Raw genomic sequence first — 23,030 nt, 5'->3', positions numbered from 1 at the left:
TATGAACAAGAGCTGAGCCAGAAGGCAAAGCTCTTGATTTACCAGTCGATCTTCTTCCCAACCCTTACCTATGGTCATGAGCTTTAGGAAGTGACCAGTTGCCTGTATTTGCGGGTACAAGTAGCTGAAATGAGTTTCCTCCACTGGGTGTCTGAGTTCAGTGTTAGAGATAGAGTAAGGAGCTCTGACATCCAGAGAGAGCCAGGAGTAGAGCTGCTGGAGGTCTCCCAGGAACATTCAACTGGTAAGAGGCTTTGGGGTAGACCCAGGACATGCTAGAGAGATTATATATCTGATCTGGCCTGGGAACGCTTTGGGATCCTCCAAGGAAGATCTTAAATGTCTGGACTACTTTGCTTGACCTGCTGCCACCGTGACCCATCCATGGGTAAGTGGGAAAAAATGGATGGCTGGATGTTATAAAAGCAAGTAGTTGTGTCTTGTGGAAAATTGTATCCTGTTGTCTTATAACTGTCTGCTGTTTAGTGCTGGGCAGTGAGTACCCAATGGGTTTATTGGAGCTTTTTCATTGAAAACAGTTGCTTGCTGGAGCAATACTGATATACGTGGTGAGAGTGAACCAAAAAATTTAAGTTGCGGGCTGGAAAACCAAAACAATGAGCTGAAAGAAGCTAAAACGCCCCATATAGCTGAGGGTAACCACACAGTTGGGTGATAATTCTCTGGATTCGTCACTAGAAATGACCTCTTTCATGTAACGTGGTCATTTTATCTTTTATTATAGAAAAATTTATTAGTGCAGCTTTTAATCTTTAAGCTTTTAGTCCTGGTTATATTTGGCAACACCTGTGGTTACTGGTGGTAACAGCAGGTGAGTTTTAATTAAACAGTTTTTGTTATAAATATGTTGGAAATGACTTGTATCAACCACCTGAAGCAGCAAACATGCTCTGAGACAAAATGTATATCTGTTTAAAGTTTACTGCGGGCTTAAAGTAGTCATTGCCTCACTTTTTTAAAAAGAAGACAGTCAACAATAGCATTCAAGATGTTAAGCTGAACTTATATCTTCTGGCTTATGTAACATTCACCAGCTGTTGTTCTCCGGATCAAATCAGATACATGCTTCTTTTCTTGTGAATTTCCTGTGCATTTTGAATCCCTCTGAACTCCACCAGTGACAAAAAACTGATATAAATAGAGGCAGCTACAAAACTGAGAGGGCACTGCTGAAACATTACCATAAAAAATACCAGAAATTAAGTTTGATATAATGCTTTTTGTAGCAATTATAACTTTAAACATCAACAATGACAGTGAAAGTGTGATCTTCTCTACAGAAGGAATATGAACATCAAATGTGGATGTTTAAGTGTGTTTTGTCTGTGCTCTACTTCTCTGCACTTCATACACCAATTAAAAACAAACAAAAAAATAATGCTGAATATGAACATTGCAGTTTGCCTTTGAATCATTTCATTGCACTCTGCTTCGTGTTCCCATAAAACACTGGGTTTTGGTATCATCACCTATAGTTGGTTCAGGTGTTTGTTGTTGCTTTTTTCCTTTTCTTTTGCTTTATTTGAGAAACCAATATGTGAAAAAGTCTAAATAAAATAATACAATTCTTACTCATTTAGTTTTCACTTTTATTCAATATCATCTCATTCCCAAAAACACAGACAAAGCAAAAAGCTGTAACAAAAGGGTCAAAGGTGAGAGGTCACAGCACCCTGACAGTGATAGATGGAGGGCATACATATTCCTGTGACCCTGCAGTGATCAGGGACATAAAGGGAAAGACAAAGAGCTGAGCTGCTAAAGATACTTTTAATCCTAAATTACAAACATTTGTCCTTTGTTTGATTAATTAAAATCTTCTAAACCATTCATCAGCTCTACAAATTTACACTGTAAAAAAATGACTGAACTGATTAGGTCATCAATACTGAAACTCTTGTAAAGGCACATTTAAATCTCTACACTAAATAAGAAGCTACAGTCAGCAGCCAGTTAGCTTAGCTTAGCATAAAGACTGGAGCCTGGCAGAACTAGCTAGCCAAGCTATGTTTGAAGGAAACTAAACCCACCTAACAGCATCTCTAAAGCTCATTAGTGTGTGTCATCATGTTTCTGAAAAAACAACAGTGGGTTATGTACCAGAGAATTTCTTTGATGGAACCAATAATTCATTTTACACTGGTTCGCAGTGTTGGGCCAGTCTTAACTTTGCTCTTAGATAAGTATAAGGCAAGTTGCAAGACATTTGGACAAAAGACCAACTTATTTAAAACCTAATACCGGTAAGTTAAGCACACTTCTCTCTGGCAAATTCTGAACTAATGCTGCCTTTACATTATGTCATTTCAACCAGACATCATTAACAGGCAGACCGTGGACCAGATCTGGACCCAGACGCCGTCCTGTCCTGACCTGGAACTATAACCCATAAATTACTAATTGAATTATTACATTTTGAAGAAGCATTTCTATTTTAACCGGCACAGCTTTGGGTCACATCATTGTGACTCAAGTCAGAGAGGTACACGCATCATGAGAGATGACGACAAATAAGTGGGGTAGAAGAGGGAAAGAAAGAAAAGGGGGTGTTTAAGATGTTCAATTGTTAAGATGTGTTGAGATTTTTTATGTTCTGAAAATGGTTGAGACTGCTGGAAACGGAAAATCAAGCTACACTTTTATATTGTAAAAATAAGCACTTCACTTTTTTTTTTCAAAAGCTCTATGTTATGAAGTCACTAGTTGTTTCAGCCATTATTTTCCTTGAAATGCAAAAAGAACATGTAGTTATTAGATTTTTATATAGAGAAGGTATGAATTAATGGGGACCCTCCCTCCCAACGACCAACCTTTGCTTCAGGAAATTCTGTCTAACTGGACCTGTTTGAATTTTAAATGAGTACCCATGATTTAAACTGTAACTTCAAGCAGTGGAGTGTGGGAGCTGCACACGGTTTGTTTTTTCTGTTAGAGTCTCTTTGTGGTTTTAGGAAACTTCCACAAATCAGCAGCTGTTTCAATAAAACATTACAAAACAAAAAAACTCACAGTAAACATCAACAGGACCTAAAACCTGAGCAGCTGGGTTCTCATCATTATGAGGACCATAATGAAGTGAACTCTGAATCTCTAAATTGAATTTTAAAATAATCTGACTCCATGTCTGTGTGTGTGATGTAATTGAGGTGTTGCGGCTCTACCTGCAGCTCTCGGGTCAGCCTGTACGGGTGTTAATTACTGTCCTCGCTCTGTTATTCTGTTTCATGTCGGCTCATTAACCTGCTTCAAACTGTCTGTTTACCGACACCTTCTGCTGCAGCCCTTCTTCCGCTCTGCCTCGCGCTCGCTTTGCTCTCCCCTCTTTCGCTCTTTCCTCTTTGTTCCTGGAGTTTTGTCTTTCTGTTGGTGTTTCATCCACCCATCTGCCTACCGCCTTTCTGTTCTCCCACTCTTTTTGTGTGGACTGTTTTATTTAGTCTAAACTCTTCGATCGCAAATAAAAAACAACCTTCAGTCCTCCATCTTTTTTCTTTGAATCTCTTCCACACTAACTGCTTCTCGTCTCACCTTAAACTTCCATCTTCTCCCTCAGACTCCTTCTTCTGTCCTTTTCTTCTTTTCTTTCTCCCTCGTCGATCCAGCTGTCTCTGTGCTGTCTTCCCCGTTCATCTTCGTAAATCATGAAGTCTGAACGACTGCAGGAGGTCATTAGTTGCTTTTTACACTTCAAATATTCAGTTACATTTTCAACTAGGGGTCTTCACCCTGTCAGACAGAGAGAGAAATAAAAATGAAGGTGTCACATCTAAGTCTCTTGACACTTTCAAGCTCCTAATATCCTCAAGCTATTCCTCAGGAAGACACCACCTTAAATAGAAATTCTTCATGGACACAAATCCTTAACTAGAGGAACCTCCACAAGGCTGCATAAGCCTCTAAGTTTGTCATTTAATGAACAGGAAATGTTTTTAAATGTTCCGTGTTTCTGGGTTTGGATCTACAATGCGTCATCGGGTCATTTATAGTTCATAAGAAAGTAGTTATAAACCTAAATTTGGGTCCTTTTCACTAGATCGTTCAAACATCTGCTGCTGACAGATGGAAAAGTCCAAAATGGAAAATATTAGCTCCATGTTATCTGGTTCCCCACTGACACAGAAACAAAAACAACAGACTGACGCATCCCCATGTAGCATCTCACAGCTCCTCACATTTATTCTCTGGTGCTTATACGGGATATTGACCTCCGCTAAAACCACTGTATCTAAAGTAGTTTAAAACCAGCTCCAGCTGGAGAATAAGCATTAATGCTTATAGCAGTAGTAGTAGTCAGTATTAATCAAATATTGTCGGACAGAATCAGACGTTTTACTGCAGAACCAGGACTTTTAGTTTTGATGCTTTATGTAGATTTTGCTGAAGTATGATTTGAATGCAGGACTTTGGTAATGTGACATTTGAAGTTTAGGACCTGGATACTTCTTCCAACACTGTAGATAATAAAACAAAATATATATAAGGAATATGGATATTGAAGCAATGATACACTGATGACTCCCACACAGGACATGCATCAGACAGAAGGACTTCAAATATAGACGGGGGAAGGGGGGAAAAATTTAAAAAAGAGAAATTTCAGTCCACAGAGCCTGAACACCCAAGTGCTGGTTCACTTTGTCTTATTTTAGAAGAAAGTTTCTTTGAAGTCGAGCTTGATTTAGAAATCTAAAAACCTTTAGCTGCTGCGAGCGCGAGGCGACTGATCGTCAGACGCTGTGGGGAGAGGAAACGAGGCTGCTGTTTGAACAACGGACAGCAGATTGTTGTGCTGTTTAATGGTTCTGTTCTTGCCCTGATTAAAGAGCCGCGCTTCGGTTAAAATAGATCCAGACATTTTATTTTGGGAGGCGACAAGTCAAAAACCGTGAAGGGAAACACAAGTTTATCGAGTGTATACTGTGAGGAGAGACAGCTGTGTGTGCGTGTGTGTGTGTGTGTGTGCGCATGTGCGTGTGTGCGTGCGTGTGTGTGTGCGCTTCAGGTCTAGTCATTATGAAAACTGAGGAGTCGGCAGAATAAACAGCTGATGGACTAATCCCCCATCTGGTCTCTGTCTTACACACACACACACACACACAGAGTCATGCATCTTTTGCCAAAACACACACACAGTCTGCCAAGAAATACAATAAAAGAGAAAGAAACAGTCACACACCATTTTGGCAAACACACATGCTCATACCCATACACATGTAGGTACACACACACACACACACACACACACACACACACACACACACACACACACACACACAGTCTTTGATATGCTCAATTCTTGTGTTATGTGATTCCAGTGGTGCAGTACCAGGCCACGGTAATTGTCCCATTTACAGACACACTCCAGAGACCAGTCAGACCTGCTGCCAACACACACACAAACACACACACACATATACACACACACATACACACTTTTAAAGCTATATCTGAATCCATTATATTGTATTGACAATTTTCAGACTTCAGGTCCAGATCAGACAGACGCCATCTGAAACCGTTTCCTTGCATCTCCAAAGGAAAAAAGTTCCTCATTTTTCGAACAATTTGGCGTCTATCATGAACCTGAAACTTTTCTTACACGCTGACTCTAAAACTTTTGTCCATCATTTAAGTTTTCAAAATAGGTTTGATTTGCGTTTAGATTGTTGTTTGACCACCCAGAGCCACCATACCTCAAACTGCAAACGTCATCATCCAAAATGTCATCTGAGAAGCTGGCGGATCAGTAAACGAATTTCAAGGTGTAAATAATTTGCGTGCACGAACGAGGCAACAAGGCAGCTCAGCCATTGACTAAGATCTTATATGTTGCAGCGTTTTGAAGCTGCCCTGAACCTTCAAATCACCTCACATGTACGTTGGCACAATTCAAATTGCCTATTAAACTATAGATGTGTGTATTTGTGTGTCTGTGTGTGTCTCCTGGTCTTAGACATACTGCCAGCCGCTGTTCGGGACCAACTGGACTTCCGAAATTGGTGGTCTTTGAATATGTGGGCCCAGTGTTGTTAGCACAGAATCAGACTGTACAACTGACCTTCTGAAGTACTCTGTCTCTATCCAGGTCCGGTCGGCCATATTTTGGATTGGATCTCTTAAGTACTAGAGTTGAAGGCAACTGGATTTCTTTTAGGTTCCTTGAAGACATTTCACCTCTCATCCGAAAGGCTTCTTTACTTCTAAAAGCTGACGGGGGAGTCCCAGGTATTTAACCTCTAGTGGGGTTGTCAACTTGGAGTTGGTCCTGAGAGTCATTGACCCACCCTGCCATCATGTGAGTCGTTAGGATCACATAGGTCGAGGTGTGAATGGAGGTTAAACCGCCTGGGAAGGGATCTCAAGACTGCGTTTGGATTGGGTCTTAAACTGCATGTACCCTTAGATCAGGACTACCCTGGAAAACCTTTTGGATCAGGTTTTTTTTTTTTTTTAATGAATTATTCCACATTGGGTTCAGCTAGGGTTTCTAAAAGTCTGTTTTGGATCACATCTAAAGTCTAAGACCAGTGAAGATAACCCCACAGTAAGTTCAGGACTTTGGAGACACAACATTGTGTCACTGTCAACAAACACCTTCAACACTAACTTCTACATTTCCATTTCGACATATGATCAATAACCAATGGAGGCATGATGATCCACAGCCAGATCTGAAGTGGGATGTCAGGATGTTGTGGTTATACGGGATGTCCCTGAAACAGTTCATCTCCTGGAACACCCCAACCTAACTGAAAATGAATGGTCTATTTTTTATTGTTTTCATCATTATGTAAAGAGTTTTTGAGGATTTGTCCGGGGGGTCCACTAACAGAAAGGTTGGTGGTTTGATCCCTGGCTCTCTAGTGTACATGTCTCCTTGGGCAAGATACTGAACCCCAAATTGCCCCTGATGTATCACTGAATGGGTGAAGTGCTCTGAGTGGCTGATAAGACTTGAAAAGTGCTAAATAATAAAAGTAAAGTCCATTTTTCATGCCGATTGAAAGGAAGGCAACACCATAGTTTTAAGATTTCAGATGTATACTTTAAGAGGAGTGTTCAGTGGGTGGAGGGGTGGGTGGTGAAAGTTTAACAACCCCATGACCTTTACAAATAGCTCATACTGTGGCTGTATTGAACACTGCAGCCTCCAGGGGTCACCGGCAGGACTTAAATCTGGCTCTGTGTTCATTAGCATAAAATAACATTGTGCAGCAACTTTATTAAAAGAGTTTTCAATGTCAAGAGACCGCCCTGGTTAATTAAGGTTTTAAAACACTCTGCTTTCTCTGCCTCACTGTAGCCGAACTGAATCTAGTAAACAAAACAGTGGCGTTCAAAAAGCAGCACAGGCAGCACTGAGATGTTGAAATGAGCTTCTTCCTGTGTGTAGCTCTCTGCGTTGCCAAAACTCTGTGCTTGAACTAAGTAGTTTTTGGCTGTCTGTCAGACAGTGTTGTAGCAGCAGATTCTCAGTAACAACCTGCTGCTTAATGACTCTGAGCTTGAAGCCTGCAACACCCAACAATCGAGACATAGACCAGACCAGGATCTTTCCTGAACCATAACTGAGCACTGTGACAGGCTAATACATCCATGTTCATTATCAACAAATTTGCAACTTGCTATGAATGTAAATTAACATAATTTAGTTACAATTACATTTACTACAAAATATATTTGCTGCTGCAGATTAGTTGTATATAAATGTTATTCCTGGAGACAAGGTTGAAATTTCACGTTGCAGTTTAGTCTGAATCTGGGAGTGGTTCACTTTAAGTCTGGTATATGATCGCTAAAATCCTGATTGATGGAATTAGTGAGTAAAATGGATTCAAAGCGGACATGATTTTTTTTCTGGGTATGACTGGATTGTATTTGTTATTGGTCGGCCGCATCATAAAACTCATGACTACTTAGTCGCAACACAATCTACGCAAAGTAACACTGATGTGCATTGACGGTCTACCACATTGTACTGCAATTAATTTATCTACAACATGTGATGTGTGAAATATTCTGGTCGGTGGGGCTTTAAAACCACAATCCACCCCTCTGGGTTTTCCTTTGCAGCTCATGGTGGTTTATGGGAATGATGAGCAGGGTCGGAGGAGTTATACCTGGCAACATGTTTTCTAATTTCTAAATCTAAACCAACCTCTAAGCAACTTCAACTGACTTGTACTGAACTCTTGTGTCTGTGACATTAAAGGTCCCATATTGTAAAAATGTAGTTGTCCTTTTTTTTAATTTTTTTATTATAAAGCAGTTCTAGGTCAGCCATGCTCCAAGCCCCGCCCACCTGGACCCACCATCCAACTTGCAGGATTTGGTTTCTCTGAGTGTTTACATGAAATCTGCTATATTTTCATTGGATCACTCAGAACAGTCAGTCAGTATATCTTCTTATGGATATTTTATCAACATTTCAAATAAAACCCGAATAGTGTAAAATATGGGACCTTTAGTCAATGGCTGTAGGCTCCGCCCACCAGTGTTAGACTCTGTTGTTATCCCATGAGGTTGAAGTTTACTGATATACTGTTTCTGAAATGAATATTTTATCACCTCCTGCTACAAAGTGACCATCATACATCAGCAGGACTGAAAGGTTCAATCAACCCTAAACCTCCACCGCCGCCTCCTCAAGCAGCGATGTGGTTCACATCTCCAGTTTGCTTGGAATCAATTTTAAAAATTGTAACTGTAGAAATAAAGGGAGATGAAGTTGAAAAGCAAATTTTGCTTTCTTTCTTTTTTTTATTTTTTTATTACATTAATGTTTTATCACAATGTTTCAACAGTTTTAGCCTGTAAATATTTCATGATGTCTCTGTCCTCAGAGGTGTCTCCACCATCATATCCCCACATTATACAGAGCAGTATTATTGTTTTATAGAGGATCATTAATGTAATTGCTGCCTGTTTGTGTGAGTCAGACTCTGCTCCCTGCTGATTCTGCTGAGCTACAGACAAACAACCCAGTTTGCTTGTACTGTGTCTGTGTGTGAGTAAACCAAACTGCATTTAGCAAAGAGAATATGAGCTACTTCATGCAAAAGAATATCACTAATAGATGTGGTGGGTGCAACGCAGAAATATGCCCAATCATCACAGAGATCATGGTTTAAATTGGACATGATCGCAGTGAAGTGTTCAGTTTTATGTGCAGCTGTTGTTGTGGTTTGACTGTGTCCGTGCTGAAGTGTCACCTGGTCATCCTGTTGTACGGATGTTTCCACTTTCACACCTCAGATCACATCGCAGTGGTGTGAATTTGCTTTTAGCCTTGTTCACAGACACACACACACATACACGCACAGGGTCAAATCCATTACTCGAGGTGCAGAGAAGGCAGCTGACAGCAGCACCTTTCATTCCTATGGGACACACACACTCATGGTGCTTTCACACAAAAACCCTTTACTGTTAATGTTGTGGCACTTTGCTAATAATTGATCATGTGACCAGCTGCAAGTTCACGATTTTCACTGCAAATTACTCTTTTCTGAAAATGTGGCCACAGTTAAAAATTATAGTTTCAGTTGCATAGTGACGTCTCCAAAAATAAACAGAATAAGCACATCGACAACTCTCAGCAGATGCAGGACAGAGGACATGATACACATTCCCACTGATGGTTTCACACTTTTCCACCGATCTATGGCCAAGAAACACGACAATGTGCCAACAAAGGCAGTGAAGAGTAAACGAGCTAGTAAACATGGTTGTAAACAATTAGGCTTTCAAACCTTCCAGAAAAATCTGCCTTGCAAACTTTAATGAGAAAGAGGATACACAAAGATGCACAATGTTTTACATTAACACTAAAACACTTAAATTAAATATTACAGTAAAGATACTACACAAGTATGTCATTAATATTATAGATATTGGCTTCACTTTCTTTTCAATCCCACTATTTAACACATTAATGCAGCTGTAAACAGATCTAAGTGTTTATTAAAGTCTTTGTTGGTAACTCTAACTCCACCTCTGGACTCTTCTGTATAAATAGATAATGAACGACAACTGGAATAATACAAAATATGTTTTCAGAGGAGTCATTATAATTGTTGATAAATACTGTACATTTATAAATACCTAAAGGTCCCATCAAGTCTAAAGGTAGGCCTCAGTCCACAGAGAAATGCACACAGCCTGTATTCAGAAACTGAGCCCTAAAACGAGCTGTCAGGACTTCTGGAACTTTGTGATGTCACAACAAAGCTCAGCGTCTCTCTTCTGATTGGCTCACTGACCTGTTGTTACTAGAGCTCCAGTAAGAAGCCTGAGAGAGGAGATGTAAAACTACACTGAGATGGTTTTTGGTTCTTAAAACTACAAATGTATCTTCTCATGGATGCCAAACCTAAGAATAAAACACCAGAAAAGTGTAAAATATGGACCTTTACAATGTCAAAGCTACACTATAGTGCGCATTTATTGAATGTTTGTAAATTGCATTAATAGTTAATCATGAACCAAAGTACTGGACAGAGTAAAATTTGTAGTAACATAATAACATTTCTGAATTTTTTTAAATAATCCTGTTCAAGTCTCACATCATTAATACTGTAACATTTCCTCCATGTACATAAAAACATGGACTTTTTCCTGCTGGTGGAGTCGATGAGTGTCGGTGTGGATGTGTGGAGGTTCAGGTGTGTGTTTCCTGATGCAGCACTGCTGAGCTCTGCCCTGTGAGAGCTGTGTTAACACTGAGGTTAATAGGAGCTGACCTTTATGTTTAATAAAATGCTCTGACTGTTAATCTGCTCAGCGGGTGACACTGACCTCAGACCACTGAGCTCAGTGTGGAGCCTCAAACGCCTCCACAGCTGCTGGTCTCATTTCCATGTAATTTAGTGATCAGGTTCCCGCCCTCATGAGGATGAGCCCTTTAGAGTTTAATAACCCCTCAGCCTCTCCTCTGGTGTCATTAGTGGATGTTAGCAGGACTTTGCTGATCCCCTGACCTAGCAACCTCAAGGTCCTGTAAAATATCTGAAAATCTACATTTTCTGTGACATTTTCTCTGGCGCCACCATCAGGTCAACATTTCAATTTGACCATTTGGTTTATGAACAAATACCTGAAAAACTTTCCCATCAGCCTCAGCTGTACTTTGTGTTAAGGGAATAAGCAGATGTTATCATGCTATTATGTGGGTTGTTGCTGATGTTAGCATCTGTCGCTGCTACCCTGATTAGCTTCCTCATTAGCTTCTATCTCTGCTTTATTTTTAAGTTTTGTGTTGTTGTCTCAGTTTTGTGTAATTTCCTGTTGAGCAAAGACGGGATGATAAATACACAGCTGATTTAGTGATTTTGTGTGTCTTGTGGATATTGTGTGTGTGTGTGTGTGTGTGTGTGTGTGTGTGTGTGTGTGTGTCATTCATTTCATTCATATTACATTCACTATGCAGTTTGGGTTTTCAATTATAATTTCTATGTAGATTACATCGGTTGGTCCCTGCAACAAAAAGCTTTTTCTGGCTGTAATGAAGTGAGCATGACACACACACACACACACACACACACACTTAATACTGTCTTTGTGAGGACCCTCACAGGGTGCTGCAGGGATGACGTATTTTTGCAGGCCAGCCCAGATGTTTGCGTCACCCTGGTTCCCTCAACAAAAAGTCAATACAATTTTTACATTTTACATTTTTACATATTACAGAAAATAAACTCTGTGACAAACAACAGTTTCTGATCCTGACAGGTCTTGTTCAGCAGGATAACCTTCACTAATGACACCACTTTATAATGTTTGGAGCCTAAATACGAAGAAATACTTAAAGAAATCAGGACTTTTTTTTCGTAGAATAAAATATGAAAATGTCTTGAGATTGTGTTAACACAGATTTTATTTCAGTCATGTAACCAAAATCCCATTAATCCCATTAGGACTCCTGTTTCCTGTGGCACTGTGACATAATATATTCCCTACCCTGCTTCACTAACCCGGTAAGTCCTACCCTAACCTTAACCTCATTCAAACCTGGACCTTAATATCTAGTCTTAACTCTTAAAAAGCTCTCTGTCAGAAAGTGAGGACCAATTATACTAGAAATCAAGATGGTCCTCACAAAGATAGCTATACAAGTGTACACACACACACACACACACACACACACACACACACACACACACACAGATGCTGATTTTCATGCTTTGTGAATATCGTATCCAAAGAGCCAGTTAAAAGACCACACGTCTCCTGACTCTTCATTTGCCCCAACGCAGACCTACAGATTGCATATATGTAACTGTGTGTGTGTGTGTGTGTGTGTGTGTGTGTGTGTGTGTGTGTGTGTGTGTGTGTGTGTGTGTGTGTATGTGAATGTGATTAGTCATGGATTATTAACCCATGGCTGCATGTGTATTGCTGTGATGGGAGTGTGTGATGTACCATATAAGCATGTTTCTCCATTAATGCTCTACTGATCCCCGGCATGTTCAGAAGGACTTGGAGGGTATGAGGATGATCAGTAACACACACACACACACACACACACACACACACACACAGTATGGATGTTGTATTGAAAAGGTTAATCACATGATTTCAGATGCATTTTAAGCTCCGTGACTGTGAGCGTGCTCAGAACAGCTCCTTGCTCTAGTTTCTGTTACCCCCCCCCCCCCCCCACACACAAATCCACCTCACCCTGACTGTACTGTACTTTCACATGCCCATGTCTCCTCTCTAACAAGGTCAAAGGTCAGGGAGCAGCCTCGAGCAGTGGTACCCGCAGCAAGAAAGAGGTTCAAGGGCACCGAGATGAAGCGTCCGCCGCCACCCGGCCGGCCGATGGTCTGGACTTGCTGCTGTTAGCGACAGTGTGATTATGATGCTGATGTCAGTGTTTTTTCCACTGTCACTGTAGCAGAAAGATCGAAGACTGTGTTCACAATAAGTTACATTTGTTAACTGTCACTAAAACGGCTCTTTTGTCTCTGAAAACAGGATTTTTTTTTTAACCAGGATGTGAAAATGCTGGCTCAGTGTTTCAGTGTGTGTGAGGAGAAAACAATGACAGAGGGAGGGACTCATTATTTTAAATGTCAATAAAGCTGAAGGCCAGGAACACACTGAATGCGTTGTGTGTGCATCTTGGTTTTAATTTCAGTGCCCGTGTTACCAGGTTAGAGCAGACACACTGTCTGCATAAGATGCGCATCGCAGCTGCATCATGGGATCTAGAGATTTGGTGTCATTGTTCACGCGTAACAATAGACAAAAGACCCGTTGACAGTTATTTTGACATCACATCAACAATATTACAATAAACTGACACCTTCCACTACAGTCTCTCTGTCTAGAAAAAAATGAAGAGAAATTCAATATTCAAGTATCCTGCAAACTCTTTGTAGACAGACAGAGCAGCGACGCAGCCGGAGTGAACACACTGAAGAAGACACTGAGCTGCTGCGAGTCGTAGAAACACAAACTCACAGACTGAACCAGGTGAGCTACAGGTGAGGTTTCTGGTTGGTGTTTGTTTACATCTTGTTGAATCGTCTCCATTAACAGCAGCTGAATCAGCTGTGACCAGCTCCTGTTTGCAGTGTATTCATGGATGGTCAATGGATCACTGAGATTCTGGAGATGAGATGTGTTTTTTCTATGATTTCTGAGAGAATTTATATCTGTTTATTAATGAATCAGAGATAATGATGTCCCCAGGAAGTGGAGGTCATTGTGTTTCATGTCTGTGTTCACATCTGACTCAGTTCTGGAACTTTGTGATGTCACAACCAAGCAGTCACCACTCTCAGCCATGAACCAAGCCCTGCCCACCTGGACCCAACATCCAACCTTACAGGATTTGGTTTCTCTGAGTGTTTACCTGAAATCTGCTATAATTTCATGTGATCACTCAGAAAACAGTCAGCCAATCAGAAGAGAGGCTCAGATCCTCTCTTCTGATTGGCTGACTGACCTGTTGTCACTACAGCTCCGGAGAGAAGTCTGAGAGAGGAGACTGAGATGGTTTTTGGATCTTAAAACCACAAATATATCTTCTTATGGACTATCAACACTTCAGATAAAACACTGGAGAATTTAAAGTATGGGCCCTTGAAATTATTAATCTGTCATAAATGTGAGGCCATGATATCGTAAAACTACAGACTGCACGCAAAAAGGCAGCACTAACCCTGACGACCTCTTCAGCAGTGACTTCGCTCCATTACAGTCATTATATCACGCTGATAAACAGATTGAAAATGTGCTGAGATACAGATAAAGAAACAGGAAATTATTATCTTAATGTTATTATTACTATTAGCCAGTTATTTTTCACCAGATAAAGGATGATATCTTCTTCTGCCTTTCCTGTTTCCTTCTGTGCCTCATTTCTCTTTAAGATAGAAGGAGGCAGCAGTCAGGAGGGGGCTGCTCCTGTTGTCAGCTGCCCAGCCTGAGGGCCTCACAGCTGGGGGACACTTCTGCACAGCCCTGGGCCAATCATGGAAATGACCCAGTCTGTGTGATGTGTGTATTCATCAGCAGCAACTATGAACAGCCCAGGCACTCTATCTATCCATCTATGTAAGAATAAATGCAATTAAAAAGATTATTACTGACTTCATACATATATGAAGACCAACTAAACGCTCCATTAACACTTGATGTCTTTACATTCAGTTGATTGAACTGGCGCATATTGAATCTTGGGACAGGCTGGACCACGAAAGATCCACCTGTTGGACCCTTTGTTGCCCAGGAAAAGAAGGACACATTTCTGAACCTAAATGAAACATCCTGGTTGCGTTGCTTTGACACAATTGTTATTCAGACGCAGCCCCTGAGACACAGCTCATACACCGAGTGAGTTAGTGGAAAATCCAAGCTAACGTAAGGTTGTAATTTTAACCCAGCTTATCATCTTTAACTGCTACTGATACAAATCTCTGTCTAAACTAACATACTAAACTTAATAATATATTCTACAGAGTGCTGCAGGAATGAGCCCTAAAACCCAGACAGTTGCATTTTTGCACTTCCTGTTCCCTTGTCCTGAAGAGTTTTTTGAATGTGTTTTTGGTTAATGACAGAAATAAGGACTGTGGTTAACACAAACTCATTTTATTCTTTGACATAAAATCCTTCAGTACATACTCCAGTCCTGATTTCTTGAAGCTTCTCAGTCTGTTGAAAAAGGCTGGTTGCCAACAAGTGTCTAAATGAGACGACAGAGGTTTTTAGGGACATTAAACGTCATCAGTCCAACATGAAAACCGATCTCCTCACTAATCCACCTTTACAGCCTCGTTGTGTTTCTACTCGCGCTCTTACAAACTGTTGCTAACTCTGTCAGAGGAAAGGCTTTTGTAGAAAAGCTCAGAGCTAAATCAAACTACAAGTTGAAGTTTTGTGGTGGTGCCGTTGAAGTCATGTGACTGTGGTGTGGTTGGTTTGTAGCCTAACATGAGCTTTTTGCTTCTGCTGATTGTATTAAGGCGTCAAACATCACAAAGTGGTGTCATTACTGAAGACAGGATGATGGAGAAACCCCACTGGGAACCAGGGTGATGCTAACTTCAGGGTTAGCCTAAAAAAATAGGTCATATCTGCAGTTCTCTAGATTCTATGAGTAACATATAAACAAAAAATAAAAATCATCAAATCATCATCATCTGCAAATTATTTGTTGCAACTCTTTGACTCTTACCTCGACTGTTCAACAACAAATTTTGAGCCTTATCACATTATTTTTTGTACTATTTGAATAATTAAGGTGGATTTTTCTTTAAACAGTGCTCTGGCTCATATTCATCCTTGCTCTCACTCTCTTTTTCTCTCTATACTGTCCATCCAAGTTATTCCGTCTGTTCCGGCTCCCTCTCTTCATCCCTGACCTCCCCTCTCCTTCTGTCGCTCCCTCACAGACACAAGCCGACACTGAGCGCGCTCAGTGGGGAGTGTTAGTCGTGAGATGGTTTCATTAATATCTGAGAGAAATGGGTAATGAGGGTTAATAAGACACCCAGCAGGACTGACAGGAGTGTGTGTGTGTGTGTGTGTGTGTGTGTGTGTTTAGGGTTTATCCGCCGGGGGTTTCAGGGTCTAATCGTCTCGGCGTCTCCCGCCAGAGATGAACGTGAGGAGAGATGGAGGGATGAAGGAAAGGAGGAAGAGGAGGTGCACGTTGAAGGAAATGGTAATGATCACACAGCAGACCGCTTCAGCCGACTGACGTCAGCAGCTGTCTTCAGTCTGACTCAGCTGATCGTCATAGTTCACGAGCAGGTGCTTTTCGTTAGTTGCCATGGCAACTTTGGAGGCAATTAATGTTTTCATTTAAAGCAAGACAATTAGACGAGGTTATTCTAGATTAAATTATACAAGATGAAGTTAGATCGAGTTAGAGGTTGAATGACAGAAGTCAAACCAGATTAGATGATTGGATAAAATAAAACGACGAGATGAGATTAGACACAAGGTGAAATTAGAAAAGACTTGATTTTATTAGACGATAAAATAAAATAAAGATAGATTAGGTTAGACCGGTTAACACCTGTGATTCTGGTGACTCATGATTTTAGCTCTACATCAAAGGGTTTCTCTGTGTGTAAATAAGCTTGTTGATTTGAATGAAGCCACCATCTCTTACAGTGTAGTTGTGTATGGGAGGAAACACTGAGTGAGGAATGATTAGGGTACATATGGTGCTGAAAGTGAGGGTTGTATTAAGACTTTTATTATGTGTTTATTTGAATATTTCAAAGCTTTCACTACAGAAGCCAAATCGCTCTGATATTAGTGTTTTGCCTTGAAAACAACATGGCTGCAGCTCTGAGGAAGGAACAAAGAAGGCAGGAGGCTGCAGACCTCCTGCTCTGCTGAGCCTGGAAATCTGATCACACACACACACACACACACACCCACCTACCTTCACACTCATATGCTTTGCCCAGTTACCATTGATCTCTCTCCTCCTTTCTCTGACTTTTATTTCTTTGTTGACTTCACTTTACCGAGCTGCTTCCTATTTTTCTCTCTCTCCCTTGTTCTCCCTCTGAGCCTCTCCCTTGTTTAATCTCACTTCTTTCTCTTTTTTATGTTGTTTCTGTCTTTAGTTACTGCACTGCAACCCCCCCCCCCCCCCTCCTCCTCCTTGCTCTCACACAGCTCCTCGAGCTCCCATGATGCTTCTCTGCACTGTCACACCTGTCCAGAGGCCATTTCACATTCAGCACCCGCTGCTGTTTACGATTGTTCACACACATCCAAAACACACACACACACACACACACACACACACACAAGGCAATAGAGTGTGTTACAGGTGTATGTTCTCTCTCAGTTTGGGCTCAGTTGACAGCAGCACGTATATGAAAAAGCTTTCCTTCCAGATGGTGTGTGTGTGTGCGTGTGTGTGTGTGTGTGTGTGTGTGTGTGTGTACCTCAGAGCCAAGTGGTTCTCTTAGTGTGAGCAGCAGCGTCAGCATTCCTCCAAGCAGTTCACCTGCAGAAACACACATACACACAAAATATACATACACACACCTGTCAGGACTGCTTGTACACACACACACACACACACACACACACACACACACACACACACACACACACACACACACTCTCTGCCGTGCCAACACTTCTCAGTTACTGAATGTGACTAACATTAGCAAAACTGCTAATCATCTATCAGTGTCGTCCCTGTGATTTACGTAGCTACTCTCACAGGCAACAAACATCGTGCGTCGACGCATCGGGATACACGTCATCCGGTTTCCCAACATCAGTGTATATTTCAGTCAAAACTCCAACGAGACTAAAGCTGTGTCTCAATTCAGGGGCCACGTCCTTCGATGACCGATTGCGTCGCAGTGTCCCATTTCAAAGGCTCCTTCAAATTCAGTTTCGTAAATTGTTTGAAGAACCTTTCAGGATTCCTTTGTAGTTCAGCACAGACATGTTGGTAAACTGTCCAATCATTTTCCCGTCCTCAAAGAAAACCAACTTTTATTGTCAGGCTCTGAGCCAGTTGTTCCACACAAGGCTAAATACGTTCTGTATCACAGCATGGAGTCATATCTCTCTTTCAAACTTTAAACATTGACCAAATTGACTAATTGTACCATCTTCCAAAGCTTCAGTGTTTTTCTTTCTTTAATCGGTTTGTTTTCCGTCAGGTGACAGTGGGAACGGTTCAGAGGAGATTAATGGGTTTGGTGTAGCAGGCAGCGCTGTATGTTGACACGTTCAGGGGATTATCCTTCTGTTAACATTAACGATTTCATCTTAATCCAGTTACGCCAACAGAATGTAAACTCACCTCATCACTGATCTCCTTCCTCCTCTCCCACTCCCTCCTCCTCCTCCTCCTCCTCCTGCAGAAGTGACAGTGAAACAGCAGCTATATTAAGCACCGTTCAGGAGCGCTGACTGTTGCATTATTGTTCACCGGGTAATAACAGCTGTCATCTGTGAGGACACAGCGGTGGAAACGTTAAAAATCCTTACACGGCTGTCAACTCCAGTGTTAACCTACAGTGGTGAGGGAGGAATGAAATGAAAAATGTACAGAATAGAAACGGAGAGGTGCACAAAGAAGTGGAGGAGAGGAGGCTGGAGGAGCTGAGCAGACATTTACATACAAAGAGTAAGTAACAGTGTATTTAGCACATTGTGGTGTAGCCTGACTGTGAAGGTACACTTTGATAATCTGATTACTCTCCAGCTGTGGCACTAACCTGATTTCAGAAATGTTCATCTAAGCAGGAAACCAGTTTTCATTTTTCAGATTAAGAGACTAAAAATAACACAGATATATTACTGATGGAGAAATCTAATTACTGAAACCCTGAAATGGCTTTTTTTTTCATTTGCATGATGAATTCAAACGACGGAGAATGTCCCACAGAGAGGAGGGACAGTGGGGTGCAATGTGCCCGTCATTGCACACCCTCCGCCGCCCAAAATGTATTTTCAAGTAACAGAAAAAAGATCAGACTGATTAATAATTAGTGTCTTCTCTGCAACATGAGAAAAGCTGTTGGGAGTAATGAGGGAAGCCACGAGGGGTGGAGGTGCTGAGGATGCTGCAGCAACCCCACCTCCATCATCATCATTATTTTGCTCCATCCACCCTACTGGGTTTTAGTTGCAAAACTCATTTGTTTTTCTACATTTATGCCTGACGTCCCCATGACTCCATAGTTAAAAACAAAGACTTTTGGAAACACTCCTGGACCCGTTTTAATTTGAAAACTTTGGGGTGGTGTTGTAGCAAAAACAAACACAGAACACCTTTGGAAATGATGACGTAGACACTCGTGGTCACTCCAAGCACAAGTTTTCCAGGTGGTTTCCTATAGTTTGCACAGTGTGTCAGAAGATTTGGATCAGATTCAAACAAATGCATTTCAAATCCACTTTCCAAGGAACAGGAGCAATAAAAGAGTGTGGTGACTGATGACTCTGTGCTGTCAGTGTATGTATTTTGATTTCGCTTGTGCTGTTTCATTGATAAGACATAATGATGTTGTCCAGATGTGATTAACTATGTTGCAGGCATGTTAAGGAAGTGTTTTGCATAAAAATGCAACTTGGTTTAGCAAGAAAATCACATTGAAATAAATAGTGAATCTTAAAAAGTCATAATGCAGCCTCTGAATTCTGAATTCCAGTATTTACATTATTTCCTATTATAATTTTTAATGATCGGAAAACAAACAAAAAAAGAGGGACGTCACATGTCTGTCCATGAAGTCTTCTCTGGCTACAGGGCTGAGGGGGGTAAAACAGTAAGACTCACTGTATCTAAATGCTTCATTACAGTTTCAAGCTGACTGACTGAGTTTCAGCTTGATTTGATCCCACATGAAAAATAACAAGAGTATAGTTAAAAGCATGCAAACTAAAATGGGATATATGATATGGGGTAATCATATAGAGAGTCAGACTTTATGTTAATTATCATGGTTTTGATGTTGAGCTAATGTTCCTATCTGTACTTCCTACCACACGAGAGCTGCTCCAGCTCAAAAGGCCCTGATCGCTTGTTATGGCACAATTTTGGTAAAAGGGTAACTTTCCATTTCAATCTTTAAATACATAATCAACCACTTACACAAAAATAAATTTCCCACATCAATGTCTAACCAAGAAATGCTCATGTTCTGGAGTGAAACTGCCAAAGCAATTTAAGTGAACCACCTAACCAAACCTCCACACCTGAAGCACAGGTGTCCACCCATTAAATCTACACTGACTGATATCAGACATTCAGTAGACAAAAATAGGTTTCAGGTAGGCTCCATGAACATGGAAGGAAGAAATCACATTATTTCAATTTCAAATCCATGTATTTTATTCCCACACCCATTGTAGCTCTACATGCAAACAGTAAACCCAGAAAAAAATTATTCAAATTTGGCACTTAAAGGATCACTGTAGTTCACATGCTGAACAGTAAGAGATATGTGCTTCTGGGCTGCCTTTATGTCAATCATCAGTAAACAGAACCCAAACACTTCAGCTGTATCTTACTGTATCTTCAGCTTAAGTTCTTATTTGAACTGCATAGTAGTTTTTTTGGATGAGAGCTGCACCAGCCCAGAAGCCCCTGATGGTTCAGCTGGTTAAGAGGCAGGTTTAGTAACAGAAGGGATTTTAGGTTAAATTCCCTTTGGATTCTAAAATGTGTGTAAACATATGAATTAAAATAAAATCATTATAATTATTATTCTTTTGTAATTTCACCAACAACAGTTTTCACCCCTGGATAATCTCCGGCTCTCAAGATCCAGAGACAGTGCTACTTTCAAGGTCCAGATCACCAACAGTAATTCCCTGTTTCATAACTGAGTAAAGATTCTTTGTGCACTATACACTTAGTGGGTTGAAGCCTGAAGGCCTTCCATGGTTTCCCATGGATTAATATATCAGGTATAAATTTAAAGAAAGTGGAGCTGTATATTAACCCTGTGATTATAGAAGGTAGCTTGTTAATGTCGCCGTGATGTACTAGTGAAGCCACATGAGGATTTTTTTTATTGCATTAAAATGAGATGAACAAACACCTTGTTAAAAACTTTTCCAAAAAGTGAACTTGGGCTCTTTTTCTGGAGGAGGAAGAGGAAAGCAGGGACAAACTTGAAAATTTGACACCCACCTTTCTAGAATTTGCCACAAAATTTTCTACGCCTGTCATGCTTTAAATGAAAGGAGGCAAGGATGAAATTTGGCTGCCAGAGGACATTTGGTGGCTCTCCTGTCCACTCACCTCCCCTCCCCTCCCCTTTCCATTTTCCTTCTCTTTCCTTGATATCTTTCCACCTTTTTTAAAAAAATATAAATTTCCCTTTTTCTCTTTGTCCTCCATCCTCTTTCCTTATTTTTCTTTCTTACCCTTCACTTGCAGTTTGCAGACCTTATGTTTTTTGTCTTTCCCTGAAGCAAGCTTTAATAAGGCAGTGATGATGCAGACATATTTTGGCTGAGGTCATGTTTACTCACTTGGCCTCATTATTACAAAGCCTTCATCCTCCTCCTCCTTATCCTCCCTTCTCTTCTCTCCTCTTCCATCACTGGCACTTCCATCAGCAGTAATAAGTTCTCTTTTCCCTGTCACTAATGAAGTGTTTGATAGTTATGACTTTTTCTTGACCACAGAGCTGCTCTGAGGTAAACTCCTACACTGAAAGACAACAATGAGGAATTAACGCTCAGCCACGGTCTTATAGCTCCAAGTGGATCGGCTTAATTGCTGCAAATCCCCCCCCCCGAGGGAGTTTCCCAACTCACCCAAACAGAAGAACCCCTGCCTCACGAAGCCTGAACTTAAGTCACCCTGTAAATTTCCCCCTTGAGTTGCTTTAAATGTAAATGTAAAAGTTTTGCTCCATAGGGCATTTCATGCATATGCAGTAGTTTTCTTCTGCTGCTTCAGTGCTTGCATGAATGCAGAGCCTGTGAGGTCTCCTTTGGATGTCTTTTTGGGAAAAGATCCCAGATTATTCAGTTTTCAAATGTACCCCAGGTTAGGAAAACTGCTCTTCATGGTGTTTTGTAAGTTAATCGAGTTATGTTTTAAAAAATGGTGTTGATTGAATAAATGTGAACACCGTTTCCTTAAAGGCAGTTTAGTCATAATCCTTGATGCTGATTGGTCAATGGCTCTTAGTTTAAATGAGGTCAATATTTCTGAGGAAACTTTGCTCTATCAAAAGCTGCCAGCTAGACTGAACTGAAAGACTGACCTGTTACCTGGAGTTCATAAAACTACCCTTCAAAATAAGACATTGAAGTATACAGTATATTAGACATGCCTACAATAACCTGAGACGTGACATTTACCTTCTCACAACTGACTTAGACTTGGAGCCGTCTTTAATGACCTAGACTTGTCACAAATGATTTGATGATTGATGTGTACCTGCTGTTGATGAATTGGACATGTCTCGATAAACAGTAAGCAAGGTAGGAGTCAAATTGGATCTGTCTAAAAGACATAAGACTTGATTTTGGCCTGTCATGAATAACTTGACTTGGAACTGTTTCAAACACAGTAATTTGAGACCTGATCTGACTTCAGAAACACTGGACTTCACTTGGACAATGTCTCAAATACCTTAAGACTTGACTTAAAGTTTTTCTCACTTGGCTTGGAAATGTCTAAAATAATAAACACCTTACTTGACCTGACTTATCTCAAATAAGCTGAGACTAGACTTGAGACATGGACTTGTTTCAGAGAATTTGAGACTTGGCTTGGCATTGTTTCAAATGGCTTAAAAAATAGCTTTGACATATCTTGAATTACATGAGACTCAGATAAGACTTAGATAACTTCATCTTGACTTTGCTTGGATTTTCTCAAATTGTCTCCAGATTTGGCTTGGCCCCAATGAATTAAGAACTGACCTGGACTTGTCTGAGATGAGTCTGAGACTTCATTTATACTTGTGTTAAAGGACTTGAGACTTAACTTTCAAATAATTTCCGAGTCAACCTGGACTGTTTCTAATGACTGCAGACTT

The 23,030-nt window shown here is 40.7% G+C and overlaps 1 long non-coding RNA gene across 1 annotated transcript in view; it reads right to left on the bottom strand.

Moving 5' to 3' along the window:
• Positions 1-511: 511 nt before the first annotated feature.
• Positions 512-23,030, bottom strand: part of LOC139637644 (uncharacterized) — a 38,098-nt gene continuing 15,579 nt past the window's right edge. Inside the window, exons 2-4 of the long non-coding RNA XR_011694649.1 lie at positions 18,323-18,377; positions 17,445-17,506; positions 512-3,747 (exon numbers count right to left, since the gene is read on the bottom strand). This is a non-coding gene — a long non-coding RNA (uncharacterized lncRNA). The remainder of the gene's footprint in view (positions 3,748-17,444; positions 17,507-18,322; positions 18,378-23,030) is intronic.

The sequence above is a fragment of the Trachinotus anak genome, unplaced genomic scaffold (genome assembly GCF_046630095.1).
Source record: "Trachinotus anak isolate AG129_WGS33_773 ecotype Australia unplaced genomic scaffold, CSIRO_AGI_Tana_v1 ptg000020l, whole genome shotgun sequence".
Lineage (NCBI taxonomy): Eukaryota > Metazoa > Chordata > Actinopteri > Carangiformes > Carangidae > Trachinotus > Trachinotus anak.
The sequence above is the reverse complement of the archived record's forward strand: the minus strand, read 5'-3'. Positions and strand labels throughout refer to the sequence as shown.